Source organism: Anguilla rostrata, chromosome 17, assembly GCF_018555375.3.
Source record: "Anguilla rostrata isolate EN2019 chromosome 17, ASM1855537v3, whole genome shotgun sequence".
NCBI classification, from domain to species: domain Eukaryota; kingdom Metazoa; phylum Chordata; class Actinopteri; order Anguilliformes; family Anguillidae; genus Anguilla; species Anguilla rostrata.
The window spans coordinates 18,041,239-18,068,277 of NC_057949.1; the positions used below are offsets into that span (position 1 = coordinate 18,041,239).

At 42.3% G+C, this 27,039-nt stretch overlaps 1 protein-coding gene across 2 annotated transcripts in view; it reads left to right on the plus strand.

Annotated features, from left to right (window-relative positions):
- The first annotated feature begins 1,664 nt into the window (after window positions 1-1,664).
- The window catches only part of LOC135243579 (glutamate receptor ionotropic, NMDA 2B-like), a 78,756-nt gene continuing 53,381 nt past the window's right edge, over window positions 1,665-27,039 (plus strand). Inside the window, exons 1-3 of one of the 2 annotated variants that reach the window (XM_064315514.1) lie at window positions 1,665-2,451; window positions 8,821-8,891; window positions 14,199-14,306. The gene's annotated coding sequence lies outside the window, so the exon portion shown is untranslated. The remainder of the gene's footprint in view (window positions 2,452-8,820; window positions 8,892-14,198; window positions 14,307-27,039) is intronic. The other variant, XM_064315515.1, reaches the window with a different exon arrangement.

The following is a 27,039-nucleotide window of genomic DNA, read 5'->3' on the forward strand; positions in this document are numbered from 1 at the left end:
AAACAAACCAAGTACAGTTATCAGATTAACATACTTGTCAAAATACAATAATGAATATCCTTTTGTCATTGTGCGTGTATAATCTGATTAAATATCAGATTATACATGCACGTAATCAGATAAAGCACAATACAAATCACACAAAACTTGTTGTGTTTCAGCAGTCATTGTCAGCCCTAGAGACAGAAAAGGCAGATGAGATGGTTAGATGCTTCAGGCTAAAAATGATTAACGTTAAGATTTCCATTAAGATTTACAGTAAGGTATACATGATTATATGATTCTTTATAATAAGATTAACATTAAGATTTTCATTACCGATGAAGATTTTTAGACTAGGAGACCTCACAACCCTCTCAACTTTTTCTTTTCAAACTAATTTTGGTCCCCACAAAAATGTGTGAAATTCTCACAGTGAAAGCTCAGTGGATAACGTGTAGTTGTCTCACTGGTTCCCTGCATTAAGTAAACATGGCATTTATGGTGATTTATGGTAATGTTTCATATGGTAATTATGTACAAATCAACCCCCAAGCCCTAAGATTGAATCCAACCAATCCCAAGCAGGCTTGAAAAACTGGTTTGAATGTTTCAAAGAAACGGTTTTTTTTCCTGTTTGTTTGGTATTTCAAATACCACAGTACCCATGAGCCTATGGTGAGATTTATCAGATGGAAAGAGAGAGCTACTCATGTGTTCTGTAGAACTGGTTAAAACCTGAAATTAGAGCAAAAATGCTTTCTAAACTACTGCTACTCTGCCTCTCCAAACTGATTCTTAAAAAAAGAAAAAAAAAGAAAGGTGAGAACAAAAGCCACTCCTTGTGAGGAATGACCTCACCTACATGGGAGCCAGCCAAATTACTGGAAGATACTGTGTTGTGGCAAAATAAAAATGAAGAGAAATTATATTTAATATATTTTCATAACAGATTCCAAAATGGTTCGAAGTTTTAAAAAGGGCACAGATTAAACGGCTCATTAAGTCTCCCAGGTGCAGAATTTCGAAGGCAGGCGATCTCAGAACTTAAATAAACTTCTTAAGGCTCAAGTGACGGTACCCACACTGCTGATTAGAGCATGCCCTTCTGAATGTGGGTCCAATGTCATTTCTGTGCATATACAGCAAAATTGAATAAGAGAGAGATGGGTGGGGGGGGGGGGGGGGGTCTTAACTGTACACCAATATTTTTTGTGTCTGCAGTAAAGACAGTTCCCATGTGAAATCCAGAGGTCACAAAGGTAATTCTCTGTTCAGTGGGCATTCTACAAAAATCTATTTCACAGACCTGTCTAACAATATGTCTCCCGAGGTTTAACAGAATGCTTTTTTTCCTGTTAAATCTGAACGAAAGATTTATTTTCCTGTGGTGAACCAGCACAAGTCCAGCGCGGATTGAAGCACATCCATTTCAATTGACATCATTGGGAGGTGGTGTCATGGAACATAATATCCCAGATTTACGTGCGCGGACTCAAAGCCAGCAGTCGTACCGTTAGAAGGAATGTGCAGCAGCGGTCAGCGCGTCTTCTGCACCTCGCCAACCGAATCTGATCGGTCACAGTGGCGAGGCTCCCGTCCCTGTTGCCAGACATTCACTTTATCGACCGACAATCTTTTTTTTTTTTTTAAACAGAAGAAAGTACAAGAAAAAGGCCGAGCTAAGCACATTCCCAAATTCAATTGGAGGGTGACAGCTCCCCAAGCAAAAGATATTCCTTTCCCCTCTCTGTAATAATGACAGGGTCCTGAATAGAAAGCAGCCTCCTCCAGCAACTCTCTTGCCTTTCAGCAGAATTCCTCCACCTCTTGAGGCACAAATAATCCCATCAAGCAGGCTAATGTTGCAGTTTTATAAAAAAAAAAACTTAAAATATTTTTTCTCTAGCTTTATATCCCTGTGGACATATGTCCCTCGGTCTCCCATGTAATCTGCATTTCTGCAGCCAGACAGAAAACAATTTCAAAAGGCCTCTTCTCCAAATAACATTTCTCTCCCATTTGACTGTGGTGTTATACTAAAACACGTAGCCAGGGAATTTGGAGCACTAGGCTTTGAACATCAGTTCTCCTTTCCTACTAAAGACTGTGCCTGGGACCCATTATAACCTATCAGCCGTCACCATGTAAGGTTAACGCATGGCCATTGCCCATTAATATATATACTTTTACAACGGTTTTATAACATTTAGTTTTACATTAATTTGTTCTAGATTCGCCCTCCATCAACTTGATTTTCCACCTTTAAATAAAAAAAATAAAAAACTGGAGTTCAATAAACGCACAATCCCTCCGACATCTTCCTGGAGCTCACAATTGTTTAGCAGGATCAAGCGCCTGCGCGAGGCCGTTTTGACTGGGCATTGGCTAAACTGGAACGACCGTGATTCGAAGTTGAACTGGTGCTCACCACCCGTTTTGATCTAACAAATCAACTGGCAAGCAACACAGGTAAGCACAGAACCTGTCAAACGTTGCTTAAATTAATGTTCATGCTACGCAACCTGGCTAATCTTCAGGGTGCTACTTTCTTTAGAAATCAAATGCAGCAACTACCATTTGAACTTTCTTAGAAATAATAAAACGCGCGCATTTCCAGGTGCATTCTTTTCATACAGCGACACAGCACATAACATGATGTAGCTTGCCTATAAAACCAGGAGTACTGCGCGCTGTCAAAAGACTGTACGAAGTTTGTCAGCGTTGAAACAAGTCGTTGTTCTTACCATCGTCATCAGAAATTAACATTTTGAAGTTTTCTGTCAAAATACCTAAGGCATGAAAGATTTTTGGTCGACTCAGCGTTCAAGGTTACTAGTGCACACATGCCCATTACTGAGAACCAGGATAAATATCATGGAAGTTCTGATGTGTAATTTTAACTTTGCAGTGTCGCACATATACCTGCAGCCTGCTTTACTGCACGTGCGCGTCTCAGGTTGATTTCATCCCAATAAATACGCAAACCATAAGTATTCCCATGAAGGTGAAGTTTCAGTAAATGGCATGGGGGGACTGTTGAAGGTAGTCTATGCCTTTGGTATAGTCTTGCATCCTGTACGTCTTCATTTCAACCCTAATGCTTGCACACCTGACAGTGATTAGCAGCTGAACAAGAACTCTAGCTGTTGAATGAGGTGTGCTTTGTTTGAGTGAAAACCTACCGGATGGTAGATCTCCAGGAACAGGGTTGGTTACCACTGCATTGAGATGAACCATATTCCCAGTGTTGTGACCCTACAGGTGGACCATATTCAGCCATGGTGTGGAGCTGTGGCTGAGTCAGCAGATGCTCCTCCCCTGACTCCGCGCAAGCTACCACTCTGCAGCCAGCTGCGTTAGCTGCGCTGCAGTCCACTAATGAAATGGCACAGTACATATAAATTGCCCTCTGGACTATGATGTGATGTGGTTTTGCAGCGAAGGGAACTGCAGCGGCCTACCTTCAGTACATCACCAAACCTTACGGACCCGCTAGACCCTTGTGTTCTGCAACCACTGCACGTCTGGCTCCTCCTCCTCTGTGTTCTTGCACCTCCAGGTCACACCTTCTGGCTCTCTGGCTAGTTAAGCATGTTAGAGATCTGCACTGAGACTGGTCATTGGCACCCCAAAATTTATTTTGGCAACTCCTACTTTTGGTTTGGAGCCAATTGGCCCCTTTGGTTAGGTTTTGACTAGAGTCCTTGATACAACACGGAGGTCCAACTGGAGCTCTAAAAAATGTCAGTACGTATTTGAAAACCAGCCTTCAGGAAAGGTTTTATTTGGATGTATCAGCAACGCCAAGACAGTGGCCCTCATTAGGTGGATCGGTAAATTTCTATCAGATTCTTTCAACTTTTTGTTAAAACAGAAACAGAAAAGGGAGCAGAGAAAATTTTTTAATGCATGCTATATGACCTCTTAGATTTATGACATACAATGTAAACAATAGATTTCAGACAGTGGACAAACACCTTAATGCAATAAAAACATACTCAGCAATTTACTCCATTTGTCTCCTTACGCAGTACTTATTGGTGAAAAAAGCATGCACGGATGTATTGCAGCTGCTTCACCCGTTTTTACTGTAGCGGTCTTTTATAGTTTCACTTACTGTTCTGTATCTCGCCCCTTTCACTCACAATTCTCCACTCTATAAATCAAATATTAATTCCCCTTCTTTCTCCTCCTACTCCGGCTTTGTCTTATGACTGGTATTTATATTACTTACCACAAGGGGGCAGCATTTGACAACTGGGCGCAGATAAAATGCAAACATGCATTTCTAAGTAGCGCTTCCTTTTGACGTTTCCGCCTACAGGTGTCACTGCCCCTGCATGCAAATATACGAGTACAAAAGTTAAGTAACATACAAAATAAAAACGTGTACATGTACACATAAAATATGCCCGTATGTTGACATCCTTTTCTGTCACATTTGCAGTCCTGTCTTGCCAGAGCGGTGGTAACCGACCCTGTTCCTGGAGATCTACCATCCTGTAGGTTTTCACTCCAACCCTAACAAAGCGCACCTCCTTCAACAAATAAAGCTCTCTTTGAGCTGCTAATTAGTAGAGTCAGGTGTGCCAAATTAGGGTTGAAATTAAAACCTATAGGACGGTAGATCTCCAGGAACTGGGCAGATCGCCAGAGAGTGCGAGAAACACAAGTTGAGAGAGGCAGAGTGAAGTCCAGGGAGGAATCCATCGAAAAGAGGAAAGAAGAAGTGCTGAATCAAGACCGAGAGATGTACAGACAGAGGTAAAAGGGATAGAGAAATGAGGGAGAGAAAACAACAGGATGGGAACAGATACGATAACTGGAGATAACTGAGTTGGAGAGAGGGAAAGAAAAAGATGAAGAGGAGAGAGAGAAAGGAAATGAGAGAAGAATGGAACACAAATAAGCAGAGAGATTCAGAAACTGGAAGAATCGGATACAGAATAAGATGCACTGTGTGAATGTGCATTAATTTTATCTGGAATGTTCTACAAATCTGCCATTTCGGTACTTTGATTGGTAATATTCTTAAAGTGCACTATATGATCAAAAGTATCCGGACACCCTTTGGTCTGGGGCTGTTTTTCATGGTTTGTGCTAGGTCCCATGGTTCCAGTGAAGGCAAATCTTAATGCAGTGGCATTCTAGGCGATTCTGTGCTTCCAACTCTGTGGCAACGGTTTGTGCAGGGTCCTTACCTGATTCAGCAATGCCCCCGAACACACTGCAAGGTCCATGTAGAAATGGTTTTGTCAAGATCGGTGTGGAAGAACCTGACTGGCCTGCACAGAGCAGTGACCTCAATCCCATTCAACACCTTTGTGGTCAATTGGAAAGCCAACGGCAAGTCAGGCGTAATCGCCCAATCAGTGCCGGACCTCACTAACGCTCTTCTGGCTGAATGGAAGCAAATCCCTGCAGCAATGCTCTAACATCTAGAAGCCTTCCCAGAAGAGTGGAGGTTATCATAGCAGCAAGTGGTGCACCACCTCTTTGCCCATAATTTTGGATGAGATGTTGGATGTCAGGTGTCCACATAATTTTGGTAATGTATGTGTGCCACATGATGTCATGACGATCCTCCCAGACGTGCCATTTCAATGCGTCTTTCCATGGAAAAATGATTAATGCTAAAACTCTGTGAATATTAGTCCATTAGTTAATATTAAAGAAGCCCCTGAGTCATGTTCTCATCTACTACATCGGAAGCACGTATTTAGTAGAGTGGAGTTAATGTTATTCTTCCCTTATTGGACAATTATATCTCTCCTTGCCTGCAACATATATGCAAGTTTTCCAGGCAGCAAGATTATATGTCCCACCCTTATTGCTGCTTTAACGAGTTATCTTACCATGATAAATGATGCGCTGCTCCAAAAAAGGATTTTATTTGCAAAAGAAAGAGGGCCATTTCATAGCTGTTCAATCTTGAGAGAAGGGGGGGGATAGTCCAAACACACTGTGGAAAATGACTAATGAATTTAAAAGGAGAGTGTCGCAAATGCAACGGTGAGTATTTTCCATCCTAAGCAGTGCAGATTGGCTAAACACTTGAGTTTATCTTCAATTACCTCTCGCAGAAACACCTTGGAAAACTTGGGTTAACAGGGGTTAAATGACGTGTTGATTCTTAACTGTAGGGGGAGCTAGTATCTCAGTTTCTCTCTCTCTCTCTCTCTCTCTCAAACACACACACGTACACATATACATACACACGCACACACACACAATGCAAGCACACATTTTCCTTGACATTTGTTGTCGACACTTCCACTCTTTCTCCCCCTCCTCTCTCCCTCTCTCTCTCTCTCTCTCTCTCTCTCTCTATCACAGCGCATACTAATACTGTGAAAGGACCGACCTCCCTCCCTCTTTTTTTCAGGAGGGGAGGGGGTGGTGAGCGAGGTAGCCGTTTCAGTTCAGCATTCTTTTTCATGAGGCTGGCTGTGCTAGTCTACCAGCTCTGAGTCCTGCACAGCGAGCGTTGCCGATGCTGCACTGGGCCACGTTTCACCTGCCTGTAGCATGTAATGTGTCATAGGTACCGCAAGAAAAAGGGCTATTTTTATTCTTTTTTCAAAAAATGCCACTTCCATTTTTGTGAAGGAACAGAAGCGAGAAGACAGACTGGGTGGGGGGACGCAACCAACGCCCCCTCCTCAAAAAAGAGAAGAAAAACGGAAGGCACTGGAATATTTGTTTTTTTCTTTCGTTTTTTGTTCTTCTTTTTCCTCATCGTTGTGCTGGGGGGCACTTTCTCCTTTCATTTGCTGTTGCTCTCCGTCATTTGCCTCCTTATCTATTTCTCCATCTACCTGTTCAACAATTTCTACTATTTATGAGCAAGAAAAGGAGCCGAAGAGAGAGAGAGGAGGGGAATATATCCATTTTTCCCCCTTTTCTTTACCTTTTTCATTCCTTCCCTGGCTGTTCCTGTCTTTCTCAATCCCTTCCTCTGCCTCTGCTTCCCCTTTTACATCCATCACACCCCCTCCCTCAACCCCCCCACCCCCCCCCCCCCCTTACCCCTCGTCTTTGCCCCTGGACTCCCACTCTTTAAAAATGGGCTCGTTAAATTTTGACTGAAATTTCCACACTTCCTTTTTCATCATCTTTCCCTTTTTTCTTCTTCCTCCTTCCTCCCTCCCTTCTCCCTTCATCCTATGCATCAGTATTTTGGGAGATTCTGTGAAATATTTATAGGTAGGTTTGCTAGTTCTTAGTGTCTGTCTATCATAGTCTGTCTGTGTGTGTATATGTGTGTATGTGTGTGAATTTCATATTCATAAGACACACATTGGCACACGCATACACACACTAAACTATGGCACCAAGAAATTTTACAGATTCCGTCAGCTGATATCTGGTTCGATCCCATCCCTCAATTTTTCTTCACAAACTTCATATGCTTTTTTTATTTGATGTCCATTTTACTGGAACCCGTCACCCATTTGTCATTTTCTTTATTTCACCTGAGAACAGAAGATTTTCTTCTTTTCCACCCCATTTGCTCATTTCATCGAAGCGCACATCGTACCGACGCTCCTCTCTCTCTCTCTCTCCATATATCTCACCTTTATCGCCTCACCACCCCCACACAGACTCGGGGGCGGAATTTAAGTCCCGGGGTCGTTTCCTCGTCCAGCAGGCACTGGGGTCGTCTCCCGGCGTTTCCGCGTAGCCGTTAGAGACCGAGCTGGCCGCACCGAAATGCACCTGCGCTGCCCGCCTCGGCTCCCCTCCGACAGAGACTGAGCCTCTCAACGCAGGGCGCTGGAACATCTGCTTTAGCTTAGCATCTAATGCTAACGCTCGCCTTTCTACGCGACTGGTCTGTCACCTGTGTGTACTGCATTCTCTCTCTCTCTCTCTCTCGCTCTCCCTCTCTCTCGTTCTCTCGCTCTCAATTTCCTTTTTCTCCTGGCTGGCTCTCTCTCTCTCTCTTTGCTTCCCTCAGACACAAACTCAAACACCCAGAGGGAATGGATTAAAATATCTCACTAAACTCTTTACCTTTTAAAGGATTTTAGAAAAGCAAAACATTTTTTTTCTCCTCCATACTTTGCTCTGTCTCTCTCTGTCTCGCTCTCACTTGCTCTCTCTCGCTATCTCCCTTTGTCTCTCTCTCTCCTTTTGTCCATTCATCCAATCTTTGTTTTTCCACGTTCCCCGATTGATTAATTCATCGATTTATTCAGTTCTATCACTGCCATTTGAAAATTATTCCCATATTTGGCCGCCCATCCCTGTTGAATTTGGTCCATATGGGGTTTAAGGGAGGACAGAATCTGGGTACGCGTTATATATCCAGGCTGACGTTGTGCATCAGAAGGGTGGGGGGACTCAGTGAATTGAACTACTGTAGACTGCCAACCAGCCAAAAAAACTTGGTTATGAATTATTAGGTGTGTACGTGTGTGCATCAGGCAGAGAAACAGACAAGATGGACAAGCAGTTACTTTTTTAGAATTCATTCATCTACCGCTCAGTCTCTGTCTGGTCATGTTTTCACCCTTCACTTTAAGAAAGGTGTAATACTTCTTCTCTGCTACATCTGAAGATCTTTTTAAAACATTTTTTTTTTGAATGAACTGCACTGAATATTTATTTTGGATGTAGTTTTTTGGGGGGAATTTCTGTATGGGTTTTGGATTGGATTGACCATGAAACACTGTTGTTAATTGAAATCGATATCAAATTTCAGGACTTTTTTGTCTTTTTTCTAGTGGACTAAACTGATTTAAATAATTTTTTCTGATATTGACTTTGGGATTTTGCCATCAAGGATTAAGGACCACATATTTTTTAAAAATATTACTATTCTTACACTTACAGTTGTTATACCTCTCTTCTCTCTTCAAAATGACATCTAAAATGCAAGCCAGTTGATGGAAAGGGTTGAATAGGTGAGTACAATGCTATTATAAATGTACCTATTTCCTCTCTTCTCTTTCCTGTTGTTAGTGTGTATGTATGTGCATTCATAAATATTTCTGTGTTCCTGTTTGTGTATTGTTTGAATGTGTCCCTTTGGGTATCAGTGTGTGTGTGTGTGTGTGTGTTATAAACCGTAACCCAGTTCCATTACAGTATCAGGACATCAGTGTGTGTGTGTGTGTGTGTGTGTTGCGTACGAGTTTACTGGTGACGTTGTAGTTAGCTGTGTAGGTCTATTATCAGTTAATTATTTTAATCTATGTATATCGCTCTGTCTGTTCCACAAAGACTGATTACCTCACTATGACTAAATATTTGCATATAAACCATGTCTCTGACCCAGTACCTCTCCATGTTCCAGCCACATGCACGCACAATCTATCGCACACTTATGTAACTTATTCTCTATAAATTCATTATGTTTCTGTCTCTTGCTCTTTCTGTATAATTTTAGATATTGTCCCCCACCCACTTCCCTACTCAATGCAGTTCTAGACAGTTCTGTGTGTGTGTGTCTGTGTGTGTGTGCGTAACAGAAGTACAGATGCTTATATATATATATATATATATATATATATATTATATATATATTTATTTATTTAGTTATTCTTTTTTTTTTTTTAAAGGCCTTGGCATGTGTGGTGTACCTCGGACGTGTTATCTTTCAGAGGGTACACAGCCTCTGCGTTCCTCTAAAGGGGGCGATGATGAGGACGGGAGGGGGTTTGATCTGATCTGTAGTGCACTGTGCCAGAGAGAAGGTTACGGCATCAGAGGAACACAGTCTGTCCCAAACAGGAGCCTGTTTGCCTGCTCCGTCCGTGTCTCATGAACCAGAATAAGGTGACGGGACCTGGAAACGGCTCCCCAGTGGTCATAGACATCGCCCTAGTGTGCGATCACGGATGTGATGCGATGAAATTTAGGTTCTGATTGGATCTCCCTTCACAGCCTGTACAAGTGAACCCGTAGCCTGTTGGGACATCGCTCAGAACTCAAGAGAATTAGGTGATGCTGGGTGATAAAGAAACTGTGGTACTGACCAATCAGAGGACACCTACAAAGCTTGATGTCAAACTAAATGGAGGGAGCTGACTGGCAGGATGAATGGAGCAGAGTTATTTGTGGTTAAAACCGGCAGGCTGTGCAGACGTACACCTCTGTGATGTCAGAATTTCCCCTTATGACATCACATGCAATGATCACCTCCTTGCAGTGAAAACTGAATGAATCTAACTTGCTAGTTTCTTCATCGTCAAGAGGATCATTGCAGAATCCTTGAGAATCCATTGTGTTTTATGAATGAGTTCAAACCGTGGCGTTTCTTTCATTGTCTGTAATAAGCACAGTAATGTGAATTTACATGTCACCGATAGGTTACAAAGATAAGGCACAAAGTTGGATAGCCATCTATTGTTCTTCAGTAGAAGCCACCACCAAATACCATGTACACTATATCCAAAGTAAACCTGCTTTTAAAAATCTCATTAGTCACATAATTTCACTGGTTGATTTTGATGTGCTCAGTGGGTTATTTTGAGGTTTTAAGTGGTCATACTGTGCGGGCACTATATCTGTTAGCATATCTGTGTTTTTGTACCATGGAATAAATGCTAAACAAGAGGCTGCAATTTTCAAACCAGAGTGGACTACCATTTCAGAAAGATACTTAACTATAATCTGTTATTCACCTGTAAGAAAAAGGTCATGTTCACTTTCCTTCAGATGAATGATACGTATTTATTAAACAAACAGCCTTCACATTGAAATACTTAATTATTTTAGGATAATATTATTAAAAAATTAGTATTATTTAAATATTTAAGATAATAAAAAACTGAGATTACAGAAATTGCTCCATCCAGTAGAGTAGTAAGCGTGGATATCGATGCCGTTTGGAGGTGATAAGCACGCGCCCGGTGCGTGTTTGTGCCGTAGCGAGGAGTTCTGGCCCAGATCGCGAACCGTGAAACGGAACCATCTCCGTGCCGGGAGAACTGTGGGACTCCGCCGCCTCAGCTCGTGCCCACGCCTGAGCGCACCGCGGCGTCTGCGTCACATTCCCGCTCGAACGCGAGCCGCATTCTAACCCCGAGGCCTACGCCACACGTCAGCGTGAAAAAAACGGTTTAAAGACAGCGCCGCACTTCTACCTCCTCACGTCTCCGACAGCGCCAAAGCAGAAGTTGTACCTCGCAGATTTTCTCCCTGAGCTACATTTTAAGACAAACATGACTTCTACCCTACTGTAACTTGTCGGAGCCTGGCATAGCTAAAGAAAATAAGATTTTTGCGTACTGGTGATGTATTTTCAGGGCACTTACAGAGCGTGAAAGATGGGCCATGATCTCCTGCAATTAAACTCTTTTCAGTAATTCATTTCTGCAGATTGAGGGAGACTGCTATTGAATGCAAGGATGTCAATTAGAGTGCATGTAATGTGTGTAGTTTTCATTATCCGAATGTACATGTGTCATAATTGAAATCCCATGTATACAGGTTGGTTTGTGTAATTGTGTAATCATTTGCAAGATTAAACACATAAACATTTTTATATGGTATTATACAACATGTTTATTGTAATCGGAATTGTATGATTATTATTGGAAATCGTTCATTGTTTGTCTGAGCGTGTGATTGTGTGTTTGTGTGCTTGTGTGTGTGTGTGAGATCACCAATCTATTAAATATAGAAACTACAATCTGTTGCCTTGGAGACACTGTTCATTATTAATCACCATCATTCTAGTGTATCATTTATTTTTGAAGTATCGCCTTTTCAAAGACACTTTTGCCTGTTGAAATAACAATGGAAAAAGCTGGCTTATCGAATGCTCATTCTGTGCTGTTAAGTGTGTGTCTGTGTGCACATTCATAGAGTGTGTATATATGTGTGTGTGTATGTGTGCATCTATGTTTGTGTGTATGTGCATTCTTGTGTGTGTGTATGCATGTGTGTGGATGTTTATTTGTATGTATGTGTCCCTGTGTGTGCATTTATGTGTGTGTGTATGTTTGTGTCTCTATATATGCATGTGAGTGTGTGTGTGCGTTGTGTGTGTGTGTGTGTGTGTGTGTGTCTCTATTTTTGTGTGTCATTAGCATTACTAGAAGTTATTCGCAGTGCTATGGAACTACTTTTTGAGAATCAGAGCGAGAGAGAAAATTTTGTATATAAGCATCGGATATAATACATAATTTATTACACTGCCTATCTGAATCAAAATCATTCTCTGATCTATAATTCTCTCTTCCTCTTGTCCATTGAAAGTGATAAACACGCATACCATACACACACACACACAAACACACAAACATGCATAGGAAGGGGGACATGATGCAGCATGAAGATCGAAAGAGAAATGGTGTGGAAGGCAAACAGTGAAAGAGTAATTAACAGAGAGGAAGGCAGGAGAAATTTAAAGCAGTCCCCATCCCAATACACATAAAACATATTCAGCACTGAATAAGCGGACTGCCAGTACAGAGATAGAGCGTTTTATCATTTCTTTGACAGATTGACTGACAGATAGTTTCAACAGATATCTGAACATGCCACCAAATTGGGACATTATTCTGAAAACGCCCCCAATGTGAAAGACACACTACCCCTGGCCCTGCCCCGCCATGTGGAAGACAGTGTGTCATTATTTTGGAGTAGGCTGAGATCTGAGGAGGGAGGAGTCAGAGTCAAGGGTGTCGTGCAGAGAGTTTCGATACTGGAAAAACCCCAGGCTGAACCGTGCACCCCCCCCCCACCCACCACCCAAAGCAATGAACCCTACCATTAAGGTGAAACTGACCCCCCCAGTCCTGTTTCCTCTCTCTCACACCATGTGGCTCTCTCCCCCTCTCCATTCCTCTCTTCCACACACTTCCCTCTATCACACCCTGTTCTGTGCTCTCAGACCCAAAAAAAACATGGGGGGAAAAATCAAGGGGAGCGAAGAACAACAACAAAACAAAAAATCAGCCGTCCCTCGCTGGCACTCTCCCTCCCTCAGCCGGCCCACAATTGGTCTTCTCCCTCAGCCTCAGCCGTGATTGGTCACCAGTTGGGGTCCTCGTTCAGGGCTCTTTCCTCAAGCCACTGAGGGTTTTTTTTTTTTTGTTTTTTTTTTTAGTATTTTTTAACGGAACACAAAGTGGAGCGGACTGACACATCTGCACTCCATCAAAATGATTACTGAGTCCGAGAAATCACGTCTTCCATCTCTCCTCTCTTTGGCTCCTTTAACCACCTGCACACTCCACGCATGTATCTGTGCTGTTATCTAAAAACCATGGTTTTATTTCATGCTGTGGCTACTGAACTCCCGACAGTTAGGGCGCACAAGAGACCATTCGGGAGAGGGAAATGAATTGAGCGGTGGAATTGGTGCTATTATGTTCAGAAGCCACTGTGTTTGAAATCAATACGATCAATTGCGATCAATTCTTGCTTGTCGGCAGGGGAACTGCCACAATTATGCTCGGACACCGTTGTGTATGAAACCAGTCGATAAGTATTTTTTATCAATAATCCCAACTATCATATTCTTTTTTCTCTCTTGTTGTTTTAATTGCTCTTATCAAACATGTATAATTTACATTTTATGCAGTATATTTTCAGCTCAAAAAAAGGATTATAGGAGGCATTTTATAAAGAGGGATATTGTGAAGAAAAGACAATTTAGAGTCAATTTGTCTAAAAGAGATCAAAAAAGGTTTGAACGAGCAATGAAAAACCAAGGCCATTTCTTTCTTAGATTTTTCTATTTTTAAAGGTGTGTACACCCAGAGCCAGGGAAAAGAACATACTTTATTTTTTGCCCGTAATTGTTTTTTTTTTTTTTCTTTATTCATTTTACACATTTAATTTTTTCATTTTATCAATTTAATTGTTGCACTGTTGCACTGCAGGTACGTGCAAAAATGATGATGACGTTAAGTTTTATCCTAGACAATCTTTTTTTTTTTTTTTTGAAGAATGGCCTTGATTTAGACATTGCTCAAAATTTCAGTGTTCTAATGGTGACACAGAGTTTCATGTGTCACCATTACAAAAGCAGTCATGCCATTTTTTTGAGGTTTATATTTCTGTTAAAATTTAGCTTCATTATAAGCAGACTCTTATTAGTGAATTTTGATGCAAACGTGTCGAAGCAAGCCTAGAACACGCACATCGGTCCGCCCTGCCCATGAAGACTTGGATATGAAGGACGCTGGTATTCATACATAAGACTCTTTTTCTCTCCCTTTCTCTGTCCGTGGCGTGTCTTTGCGTGATGTCATCAGCTCGTCCTCCCGGTGTCCGAGGCCATGCGATCGAGAGAGGAGCCGCGGGGTGCAGCACCATGCCAGTTCTGAAACACCCAGAGGAGATCTGGACTGGCAATACTCACGGTAGGACAGTCCTGCACTCCTTCCCTCTCTCTCTCTCTCTCTCTGTACCCCTCTCCCTTTCTCTCCCTCTCTATGTACAGTTCTCCTCAATTTACCTACCTCTCCTGCCCATCCAGGAAGTGTGTGTGTGTGTGTGCGCGCGCGCTTGCACATGCACACATGCTATTTCATTTCATTCCCTTTCTACACGTATCTATAAGCATCCCTCTTTTAATGTATAATTAATGTTGTATCTGAAGGCATTGGTGTGGGAGGGGGTGGGGTGGGGTGGGGGTGGGGGGGGGTAGCGGGTTTTCGATTGTTGTACCATCTGTTTTGGCTTTGTGCTGTTTCTGCCATGCCTGTCAATCAGGCCCGGGGCTTGGCTCGGGGGGGGGGGGGGGGGGGGGGAGCGGGTCGCACGTTCGGTTGCGAGGTCTTTAGCGCTCGGCGCGGCGCATGTTGCGATCAATGTGCGATGAAGAGATAGTCATCCTCACAAGGTCGTTATTGGGTATTGGGCTCATTTGCATAGCTTTACAAACAATTGATTAAGCAATTAAAGGATTTGGCTCGAGTCGGATCTCGTGTCCAGAAGGGCCTGCCCATTTCTGCGGTGTGCATACATGTGTAGGCGTGAATGTACTACATGTGATGCGTCGGATATAGGAAGTCCTTATGCAGGAAGGGCTCTATGAGTGCTTGTGCTGTAAACGCACATTTAGAGGGAAGCCAGTGGAAGTTTCTACAGGACAGCTCTGCTCATGGCTGACCTGAACTGCCCCATATGGGGCATTTCTCCACATGAGCTCCTCCACCGACTCCTCGCTCCCTCTTTTACCCTCCTCATACACTGTCACAAAGAAAGGTACTGTGGAGGTCCATTTTTGTTCTTCAGGGAACAAATTTCCCAAATGTACCCTGAAAGTACACTCATGTTCTATTTGGGTGCTAACAAGTACCTTTTACACACAAAAAAGGTAAAAATGAATTTATGTACTGCTGGCTAGGGGTACAGCTTTTATGTACCCTTTGGGTGCCACCCCAGTGACTAACATTTGTACCTTTATCTGCAATTTTTCATACCCTTTTTTTTTCTCTGAGAGTGTACCTCTTTTCCGCTCTCCTCCTTTATATGCTTCACTCCCCCTCTCCTCATGCAATGATTTTTTTCTTTCACCCCACTTTCTCTTTCTTCTTCTCCTCCCTCTTCATCAGTCCTCTCTTATCATTTATCCTCTGGCATAGTTTCACCAACTCTCTCTCCCTTTCCCTCTCCCTCTCTCTCTCCCTCCTTCCCTGCTCAGTTAGGCAGGTATGAGAGGGAGAAAGACAGGGTTCTTATGCTGGGATTAATGTGATAGGAGCACTGCCTCTTCCTCTGCAACCCCAACTGCCCCTGCCTCTACAGCTCAAATCCATGGCCCTACATTAAGGGTAATGTTTAGTTTAAACACTGTTACCCTCTACCCCTATGCATTATGTGTCAAACAACATTATGATTTATTAGAATAATAACACATTGATCTTTTTTTTTTTAATCAACTCGTATAACTCATTTATATCAATCGCAAAAGGGATTTCATCCCTCGGCTGAATTAATATTTCCATTACCATTGCCATGCATTATTTATCAAATCCTCTGCGCTTCGGTTCCAGGCTGAGGTAATCATTTTCATGAAGGAGATGTGATGAAGGTTCTGCAGCCAGACAGGGAGACTGAGGAAGAGATCAGGAAGGGGTTGGTGGGGGCATTTAAATTTAAAATATAAATGTATTGGTTGAAACAGACCACTGTACTTTTCAAAATGTTTTGCAAAGTAGACAAAACAGTCCCGTCCTGTCTCCCCCCCCCCCCCCACTTACTCACTCTCTCTGTCTCTCACACACTCACACACACTCTCTCTCTCACACACACACAAACACAGCCATAAAAACTGCAGTAGCCTTTACAGCAACTCCCTCAGCCAGCCAATAAAATACTGACTTATTAAATGAAAACATTCAACATGGTATATAGGCTTGTTAAAATGAAGGGCAGTCTCTGCGATTTCATAATGTAACATCTGATAAATCAGCTACATCTGCCAGCTACGCTACATCTTTTGCACCAGCTATGCTATATCCTTCACACCAGCTATGCTGCATCATTAACACCAGCTATGCTGGATCTTTTAAACAAGCTATGCTACATTTTTCACACCAGTTATGCTACATCTTTTACACCAGCTATGCTATGTCCCGCTGTGTCTGGTTTAATACCTGCAGTATTGTACTCTATTTGAGTATTTGGCAGTGTGTGTGTTTGTGTGTGTGGATGTGTGATAACATATTTGAGTATTTGGCAGTTTGTTCAGGATATTGTGTGGTACTGCATGTGGTGTAAAACAGAAGGAATAAAGCCTGTTAGCAGCAGCAAAATATAAAGTTTTTACAACTGAAAATTTAGGTATATTCAAAAGATTTTCAGACTTTTCTACAAAACTGCCAAAATCAATGTGCGATAATGAGGTAGTACCTCTTGCATCACCAAGCGTCCTCATCACACAAACTTCAAATATCTGCTGGCTCAAAAATGACCTCAGCTGACAGAAAAATGCCATTGATTTCGTTTTTTCCCTGTCAAAATGAATGGATTGTCATTTTTAAAAAATGCTTTGGTCATATTAGGCAACACAATTGTCTGAATTAAGAGCGAGAGCAATCAAGGCACTTTATTTCTAAATCGTTAAGAATGAACAGTCTCCTTGCGGTCACCGACTGAGGCACGGACACTAACGAGGAAACGAGCTTCTGCTAGGCGGGAAATTCAGCGGCGTCTGCAGCGAGCTGCGTTGTGTTACTGGCTTCAGCGGGCGGTCGGTTGGGTTTGCATTTAGCCATTCAGCCTTTTTGTCACAGCATGAGATTTAAATACGAAATGACTGGGAAGTGCTTCGGACAGAGAGAGGGGCAGGGTTCCACTGGCTGCCTCACAGTGCCACACCTGTACGACAGGGGGGGAGGGGGTTTGCGCTCGGACGTGTCTCATTTTGAAACCCCTCCTCTCTTATTCCTTATGCTCTTATGGCGACCCTTGACCCCTGACCTCTGTGTCACTGATGAACTGTAGTTACAGGCTTCTTAACCGCCCTGCTTGCGGGGAGAAACCTTGACCGGTCTGTGGCGATGTCGCCTAAACTTCAGAATGCGCAGGAATATACTGTAGTACGCACACCCCAATATATCATAGCACTGCAGCCGTTTGTAAATCATTGAGTAAAAGAAAATTTATCGTAATGTCTCGTGAAGAAAGATGATACGCAGGACACGTCTGCGTTCTAGTTGTAGACAATAAAATGGCCAGTGTTCAATTCAACTCATAACAGAGCTTATGTGAACGAGTCCGTTATGGATCAAATGTACTCGGCCACTAATATAGTGCTGTGTGGCCCTATAGACCTATACATTTATCCACACAAATGCACATATATCTATGTCTGCATTTATATATTATTTTAACTTTATTTTGTACATTGCATTATTCTGATGTCAGTTCACTACTTGGGCATGCAGGTTATGAAATTATGTCATTATCAGTTTCTTAAAACATCCTGTTTAACCACCAGGCATCACATTTCAAAACTAATGTGTTATAGAGCAGAAAAAGCAGATTGTCTCTGGTTTTTAACGTTCTCATCATGCTCTGCATTCAGCAACAGAAATCTACAGGGAAAATGTGTTGCGTGGCTGCACTGAAGAAGAGCGGTGAAATCAATCTGCCATAAAAATGCCCTGTTTCAGCATTAAAGATACATGACCTCTGTTTAACAGTAATATGCTTAAACATGAAAACCAATATATAACCGATGTGCATTTTTAAATGGCTACATCTTGCCAGACAATGGGAAATGAATGCTAAATATGCCCATAAATGTTATTGCACCCAAGTATTTGCTGATGTAATGGATGCATGTATGGCATTACTGCATTCAAATATGCTCTATAAATCTATTAATAGAGTAACTAGAACTGATGATAACTTGTATATATATCAAAGGCATAACATATTTAGACAACATATAAAATATCTTGTATATGTTGTATTTAAGTTCTCTACACTACCATTACATGAAGTATGCATTTCAGGAGCATCCGGAGGCACTGCATTGGGATTGTGTGAGAGATGTGTGAATGCTGCAGTAGAGCTGGCTGCTCCATCCGGCGCTATTAACCTTACACAGCTTACAACGCACCATGAAGAGTCATAACGTTTGATGCAAACAGGAAATACGGAACGCATTAGGAACACAAGCGGCTCACGGACAGTTGTCATTAAAACCACCCCGGTCGCCGCGATCAAATATTCATAACAGCTGCGAAATGTGGGGCTTGCAATGCAAGCCTGCCATAATATTTATTTCTATCAATCTCGGCTGGGGTATTAACTGTTGTAACAGCCGTAGGTCTCGAAAGGGGAACGAAGAAAATGCGAGCCTGTGCGGAAGAGGACAGGAACTCGTCTCAGAACCTTACTGCTTCCTGGGTTTGAGGGAGCACTCCTCTGACCCTAACTCTGAAGTGGAGTGACTGAGCGGTCTGTGTGAAGCAGCCTCAGAAGTTCCGGCCGAGCGCTTCGCTGTGGCAGAGTCTGAACCTGAGAGGCTAGCGGTATATCAGGGTGTTTGTCTATGTTGCAGTTGGCGCTCGCTGGGAACAGCTTGGTAATTAATTAACCATGACCAGAGAGGGTGGTGCGGGGCAAAGGGCCCTTAGGAGGTGTTGGGGGGGAGGGGGGGGGCCATAATGAGGGCTGGTGGGAAGGGGCGGGGGGGTCTTGGTGGTGGTGGTGGTGGGAGTAAATAATATGTCAGTCCAAAAAATCACCTAGGAGCAGGAGACAACAGTGATCAATTCACACGTGTGCTTGAGAAACCGTGTCAAGGAGAAACGAGCCAAAATGCACCGTGTGTGCTAACTCAATGCGACCGGGAGCTCAATGGGACTGCAAGTTTACGGGGACTCCATGCCCACAGGTACTCTGTGTTCCTGGGGACTCTGTGTTCACGGGTACTCTGTGTTTACGGGGACTCTGTGTTCACAGGTACTGTGTGTTTATGGGAACTCTATGTTCACAGGTACTCTGTGTTTATGGGGACTCTATGTTCCTGGGGACTCTGTGTTCACGAGAACTCTGTGTTCACGGTTACTCTGTGTTTACAGGGACTCTGTGTTCACGGGGACTCTGTGTTCATGGGGACTCTTGAGCTAACTGGGGCCTGAGCTCAGGATGCACAGGGGTCAGGGGTAATGTGGCCGTTATATGGGGGTTGATGAAGGAGGCTGAGGGAGAGTAAATCTGGGCTGGGGGGGTTCGTGGAGGGCAGTGGCTCTGCCAAAGTAATAAGGTTCCCTTCAACCTCTAACTGAAATAATGGCCAAGGAATTAGGGAACACCTGAGGGCTAATGGTGAAGCTGAGAAACAGTCTCTCCCAGCAGCCATGCTGTACAGAACAGGCCAAGCCCTTGCCTGTGTGTGTGTGTGTGTGTGCGTGTGCGTGTGTTGTGCGCGCACATGCGTGATGGTTGCACATTTGGATGTGGGCGTGTTTACCTGTTTTGCTGAGCATTTGTGTCTGTTTTGCCAGACTTTGCATGTGTGAGCAGATTGGGATTTTCTGTTGGTAGCTATTCGCAGGTGTTTCCGCAAGTGTGAGTTTGTATATTAATAGGAGAGTGTTTGGCTGTTCTCTGCACTTTGAGTGCGTGCCAAACGCCAAAGAATCAATCAGGGAGAGTGACACAGAGAGGGGGAGGGAGAGAGAGAAAGGGAGAGAGATAGAGACAGAGAGACAGAGCGAGAGAAACCATACTCGCTCCACATTGAGAAAGGGAGAAAAAAAGGACAGAGGGGTTACAAACAATAGTCCTTTTAATTTCATTTTTATCTCTTTCATTTCATCATTGCACATATTCTCTCTTTCTCTCTACCTAGCACTTTCTTCCTCCTCCTCTTCTTCCCTCCCTTTAATCCCTCCATCCTTCACTGAGAAAAGGAGAAAAGAGGGAGCATCTACTGAATGTGCTCAATCAGATCACATTTATTCAGAGCAGTCATTGAATGTCTAAGCTGCGAACATGCAATCGACACAGATACATCGGGCACATTTGAAGCAAGCAAATCATCTGGAACCACTGTCCACAATTAAATTGGGTAAATCCAATGGATTTTCTTTTCAGTCTCCTTTCTCTTTCTGTCCTTTTCCATTTTCCACTTTCTTTTCCTATCTCTCTTTCTGTGTCCCTGTTCTGATCTGACTTGTCCCTCACTCCTCTCGTTCTCTCCCTCTGTCCCTCCCCCTCTCTCTCTCCATTCCTCCCCCTCTTTCTCATACTTCTTTTCCCTCTCTTCCCATTACTTCTCCTGCTTTTAATTAAAGCCTCTGAGTATCGGGGGATTTCAGTGTAGCTGTGATTTAAATGGGGAGAGAGACATAAACTTCACATTACTGTCAGACCAAAGCAAATTCTATTAACTCCTGGAAAATTTGCTGCGTTTGCTTTTTATTTTTTTTTTTATTTTTTTGGAGTGAAAGATGTGTGTGTGTGGGGTATATTCATATTTACTTATTTATTTATTTTCCTTTGTTTTGGTTGAAGAAACTTTGCAGGGACATTGTGTGCGATTGCTATATGCTCTGGCCTTGCCGCATGAAAGATTGAAGTTGACAGGATTTCGGGTTGTTCAGTCAGTTCATATGCCCAGTGCGTGTGATGAAGGCCGCTGTAATATTGATACATTTAGGGTATATATTTGACACTGGATCAGAAAAAATGCACTCTTACTTACCGACATAGAAGAATAAGTGAAAGAAAAAAGTTAAGTATTGGTATATTTATATGCGAAACTGTGTTTCACAAAAACCCTTTCTTAAACTACAACCAGGTTCCGGCTGACAACACCTCTACTTCACGTTTCCTCATTTTTAATTCATGATTCTTTTTTTTTTGCATTGTGTTTCTGACAACAAGTGACATTGTTTGACTCTCAGGAGCAAGAGAAGCTGCAGAACGAGGAAGAAACCAGATTGTGTGTGCCTGCGTGCGTGTGTGTATGTGTGCACGCGTGCCTGCGTGCATGTGTGTGTGTGTGTGTGTGTGTGTCAGAGCATGCACTGTACAATCAAGATGACGACACTTTATTAGGCAGTGAGATTAAGTGTGGTATATACTCTCCTTATGTTGCCCAAGCACATGCATGAATGACCAGTGATCGACCCTTCTCTTAAGGTTATGCCACTGTTCAGACCACGCCTGGTCATAACGGTCGCACCATCGTGTGGGGAATTGAAACGGTCAGCTGTTTGACTTTTTGATTCATTGCAAACATTTTTTTAAAGCAAAGCTACTCTTTATTGCATATCACCTTATAGGCATCACGGTCAGCGGTAAGTAGATGGTGCGTAAAATAATCTCAGCAAAACAAATGCATGCACAGTACAGTACAAATTTTACTGCAACTGTAACTACACTTTCCTTCTGCCCTGACATGACCTTCATTGCTTTTAGCACTACCACTGCCACCACCACCACCACCTCTACTAATAACAACAACAACAATAATAGATGTTTCTCTAATTATTATCATGGTAACCTGCAGGTATTGAGATAATATCTAGTTAGCTGGTCAGTCATTTCATGATTACCTTGAACAGTGGGGGGAAAATACCCTTAGGGATGGTAGCATTCTAAGCTAGGTAGATTTTTTTTTTTAAATAAAGGCATTGTATAAATGTGTTTCACCGGCCTGTTAGCACTGAATTCATGTTAAGGGCTGTTTCTTATGAAGCCGGAGTGATGGAAAATATGTCAGATGTTATGGAGATTTTTGCGGCTGCTTTCAAACGGCTTAGTGTCGAAACAGCTTGTGTGGTGTCAGCAGTCGCACATCACGAGCAGCTACGTTGTGTACTTCTTTAAGGCATTGCATTTAGCAGGTTTTAATAGCATGCTTGCATTGAACATGGGTGTAGGGTTAGTACTGCTGTTCATTCATCGATGATCTAGCCTTGGAAGAGGAAATGAGAGACGTTTGAAAGTAAATGTTAGCAAATGAATGATTTCTGGAAGTATTTACCAGCCAATAGCCTTTTTTCCCCCCAGTCAGACAGTTACACACCAGCCAGCTCAAATTCAGCTTTTACAGAAAGAGGCCATTCTGCTTTCCCTGGTTGCCATTTTCAACATAAGATAACGGTGAGCCAACCAGACAGAAAAAGAATGATTTTTTCAGATGATAACTAAAAGACAAAAGAACAAACATGTCAGGTGACAAAAGGCTGATGTGCATTGGAGTGGATTGTCAAATGTGTGTAAGTTCTTGTGAAAGTCGCAGGCGGTGTGAGAGATCCAGCTCGGCCAATAGCACTGCCCTGAATAGAGTCTGATGTGAACTCATTTCAGGCTGTTTATATATGTTGATCAGATGAAGCAGGAGAGTGAAATTGAGTGTGTTGGAGGGCAGGGCCGCTGAGCTGCAGCTAAATGCATTTCTCCTGCTAGTCACACTTTATTTTTATGTCCTAAGTATGCTGTACAGGTCTGTATGTAAGGATTAATATATGCTGTTCAGGTCTGTATATAAGGACCTGTATATGCTGTACAGGTCTGTATATAAGGACTTATATATGCTATTCAGGTCTGTATATAAGGACCTGTATATGCTGTACAGGTCTGTATATAAGGACTTATATATGCTGTTCAGGTCTGTATGTAAGGACTTATATATGCTGTACAGGTCTGTGTACTGACCTATTTATGCTGTTCAGGTCTGTATATGGAGGACCTGTATATGTTGAATAGATCGGTATATGAGGACCTATATATGCTGTACAGGTCTGCATATAACATATATTTATTTTGGTATTTAGCATATGCTTTTATCCAGAGTGACTTACAAAGTAGTACAGCGTTAGGAGTCAGTATTAAACACTGGCAAGGTCAATGAGTAGCCTCTAAGTGACAGCAACGAGTATACTGCAGAACATGCATACGCTTAGTATGAAGCAAAAGGCAAAGGATACATCCAGCTTAATACCAAACTAGCGATAATAGTGAGCTATGTGCTATGTGCATCGTAGTGTCATAACACTAGGGTTGAAGCCTAAGTGCACAGTGGTCACCGTGGCTAGAGCTGGGAGTTGTGTGTTTCTTGAAGAGATGATTGTTCAGTTTGCAACAAAAACTGGGGAGTGTCTGTGCAGTCCTGACTGAAGGGGGTGGGGTCGTTCCATCACCTGGGAGCCAGGCAGGGGAAGAATCTGGACCTGGCCAAGCTTCGGCCAGGCTGTTCCTGGGAGGGGAGTGACCAGCTGACCCTGATGTAGCAGTCACAGGGGGACAGGTTGGGGGCTGAACCGTGGCCCGGACGTATACAGGCAGGAGCTGCAGCTTTGAGGGCCTTGTCGGTCAACGCCGATGTTTTTAACTGGATGCAAGCAGCAGCTGGGAGCCAGTGGGGTGAGCACAGCAGGGGGGTGACGTGTGAAAACTTGGGCAGGTTGAAAACCAGCCGTGCTGCAGCACTCTGAATGAGTTGGATGGGGGTTTCACTGATATATAGAGACCTGTATATGCTACACAGGTTTGTATATAACAACATTATGAAGACCCCATTCAACATTGATTATCACAACAAAGCAGCACGGGGAAACAGCCCATGTCTGGACCCCTTTGTTTCATTGTGTCAACGAGACTTAACTTGAAGCAGACCCCCCCCCCCCCCCCCACAGAATGACGGCTCAAAAGAACCACCTCAGCTGAATATAATGGTGTGTGATGTGCTTCAGTGTATTTGGCAGTGATTACAGTAGTTTTGTAATTAGCAATCAGTGGGTGGCTAGAAGTTTGGATTTAATTCCAGTTTATGTTTTTACTTGTTATCCTTGTCAGCATTTCTCATTCATGCTAATTTGTTTTAATTTATTATCATTAATGCCAGTGGACTGCTTCAATTGGATGAACCTAGTTTTAACCGGGTAAATTCTCCTGTCCGAGTTTGCATCATCAAATTTTGTGTCATATGTCATATTTATGCTCACAAACATTTTAAATACATGGCTAGTGCACAGCCACCGAACACACAAACGTACACAGCTGCCAAGTGCAAACGAACACGAATTCACGAATCGTACACGCACACTACAGCACGTAACACCTACTAATCCAAAAACAGATTCCAAAAATAACAGTTCGGAATGAGATGGATTGTGTAGGGCAGATTATTGCAACTCTAATCTGTGAAAAAGCTGTCAATAAAACACATTTAAACTGATTACAGGACAGTTATTGGCAAGGGGTCATTTTAGTTTTTTCTTATTTTCCCCCCTTTTCGGAGACAAGCGTCCGTGTTCACGCGCATAATCATGACGGGCGCTAATCCTAGAGACCGTTTGAATGACATTGGCAAACGAAGGCCACTGAATAAAACACGTGCCGCAGTAATAATAAAGGATGTCCCTTTTAATCATTACAGGAGACTGACAAAAGACTAGGAAAAATTCATTATTGTGCAAATCACGAAGGTATTTAACCTAACCAACCCACCTTCCATGTTTGGTGCGGTGTGTGTGTGTGTGTGTGTGTGTGTGTCCGCATTTTTGTAGGTGCGTTTGAAAGTGCATGACTTGTTGCTAAAATGCAACTATTCTAAAGCATCCAAAATAAATTCTAAAACTCTTTTTCAGTGGCCTACTAATAAAAAATAAAATATCTGTGTAAAATGTCATAAATTATCTTACCAAATATCGAATGAATGCACCGAATTAGAGTCCAACTTCATACCTTCGTCCAATATAAAATATAATTATGCATTTTTTTAATTGACTGAATCGGGTGATTCTATGAAAAAAAGGAAAAAAAGCTGTTTGACGCAGGCGGATATTTACAGTGAAAGTAGAATATTAATATAGAATAAATGACCATTTAATCACTGAAAAATGATTGAGTTTATAATTTTTCTCGTGCCATTATTACGTACTACGTTAGGCGGATGCGACGCGATTCATAAGAGACCAACAAACGCTCGAAATGTCGTTTGTCATGAAATAGACTCCATTATGCCACTCAATCACTCTGGGTAAGGCTGTAAGGATGTGTGTGGGTCTGTGCAGTAATCAGGAGATGTGAGCGGCCACTCACATCTCATCAGTTTCATTCCCCCCTGGAGCCAAACTCATAAATTACAAACGTCGGATCACGTAAGTATAACTGATAGTGTCTTGCACTATCGTTGCTGTGGTATAAAATACTGTGCAATTCTGTACTTTCCTGTGAAAATGAATGATGTGACGTAATGTTAGTTCTATGTTCTGTGCCAGTGTTTTTCACCCAAGACTACCTCCTGGTTGTCCCCTATGAATATAATATTGAGTGCTTTTCACCGGGAAAAATGTGGTGATTGTTATCATAGAATAGTTCAGGAGTGCTTCATTAATCAGGAGATTCTACTTCTACATGTTGTGTAGTTTTTTAAGTGCCTTTAGTGTCACGTGCGAGGTGAGTTTACATTAGGGACATTCATTTATCACAATAACCAGTAAAAGTTAAATCAATTGAAATGTGTTTTCAGTTAAAAAAAAAAATTGTAACCTCTTTGATTGAGTAGGCCTACCGCTAACAGCAGTAGGCATAGATAAAACCCATATAGTAGGCACGGGTTAGAAACTGGTTAAAACCTTTGTAGCACTGGGTTTCGGGAATGTTTTGAGACTAAGAACTGCAATGTTAATATTTCCTGAAACTGGTAGGAGAAGAGTCATCATAAATTAAGATTATGAAGCATGTAATGAAAAAAAAGATGTGTGAGTGAAGTGGTAACGTCCAAATCGACCAAATTTAGTTTTTATCTTAACACCCAATTAAGCATTTACAAAGCAAGTAGCCTACCATAGCTACAGACCAATCTGGTGTGTGCTTCTTATAGATGCCTGTGACCAGGTTGCTGTGTCTTTTTCATTGACCACTTGGCGCATCCAGAAGATGAGGCTGTGTCAAACGAAGCAAGCAAATTAGTAAAACACATTTAACATTAAACACTGAGTTAACTGAAGTTAAACACGATGATGAGTGAAATTAATTACTTTAATAAGTATTAAATACCATTTGAAATACCCAAGGGTGTCCCCAAAAGGACACGTAGATGGTTAGACAATCTAGTGTCCTTAATCTCCAAATCTGAAGCCCTCTCCATGACCACTGTGGGTACCAACCCTTCGTTTTCTCCTTAGATGACATTCTGTAAACGTATAACATCAAAGCGTGCTGTTTGTTATAGAAACTCAGAGGCAGCATAACTGTAACAGCTATTACGTTTATACAGATGGGAACATCATGTTTTTTTGTAACCTAGCATCCAGTTCCTGCCAGAATACACTCAGAAACCTACACTAACCTTTCAAGGACAGATACATTTTTAAATGGTTTGTGATATGATTTATTGCAAATAAAAATAAAAACCTGTACCTGAAAATTACTTCCAGAGCAGATTTTTGCCCGCTCAAAAACAGTTTTTTGGAAATATCTCGCGCAAAGGTTATCACATTGCTCCGTTCCTTTGCGATGTGGTAGTGGACTGAATTACACATGTCAAAACCTGAAATGGCTGTGGTAGCCACATTGTGCATTAAGTTATTGACCGTGTTATAGTCAAGCAGTACGTTTATGGGGACTCTTCCCTACTACACAAGTGTCTTCTTTGTGGAATGTCTGACACAT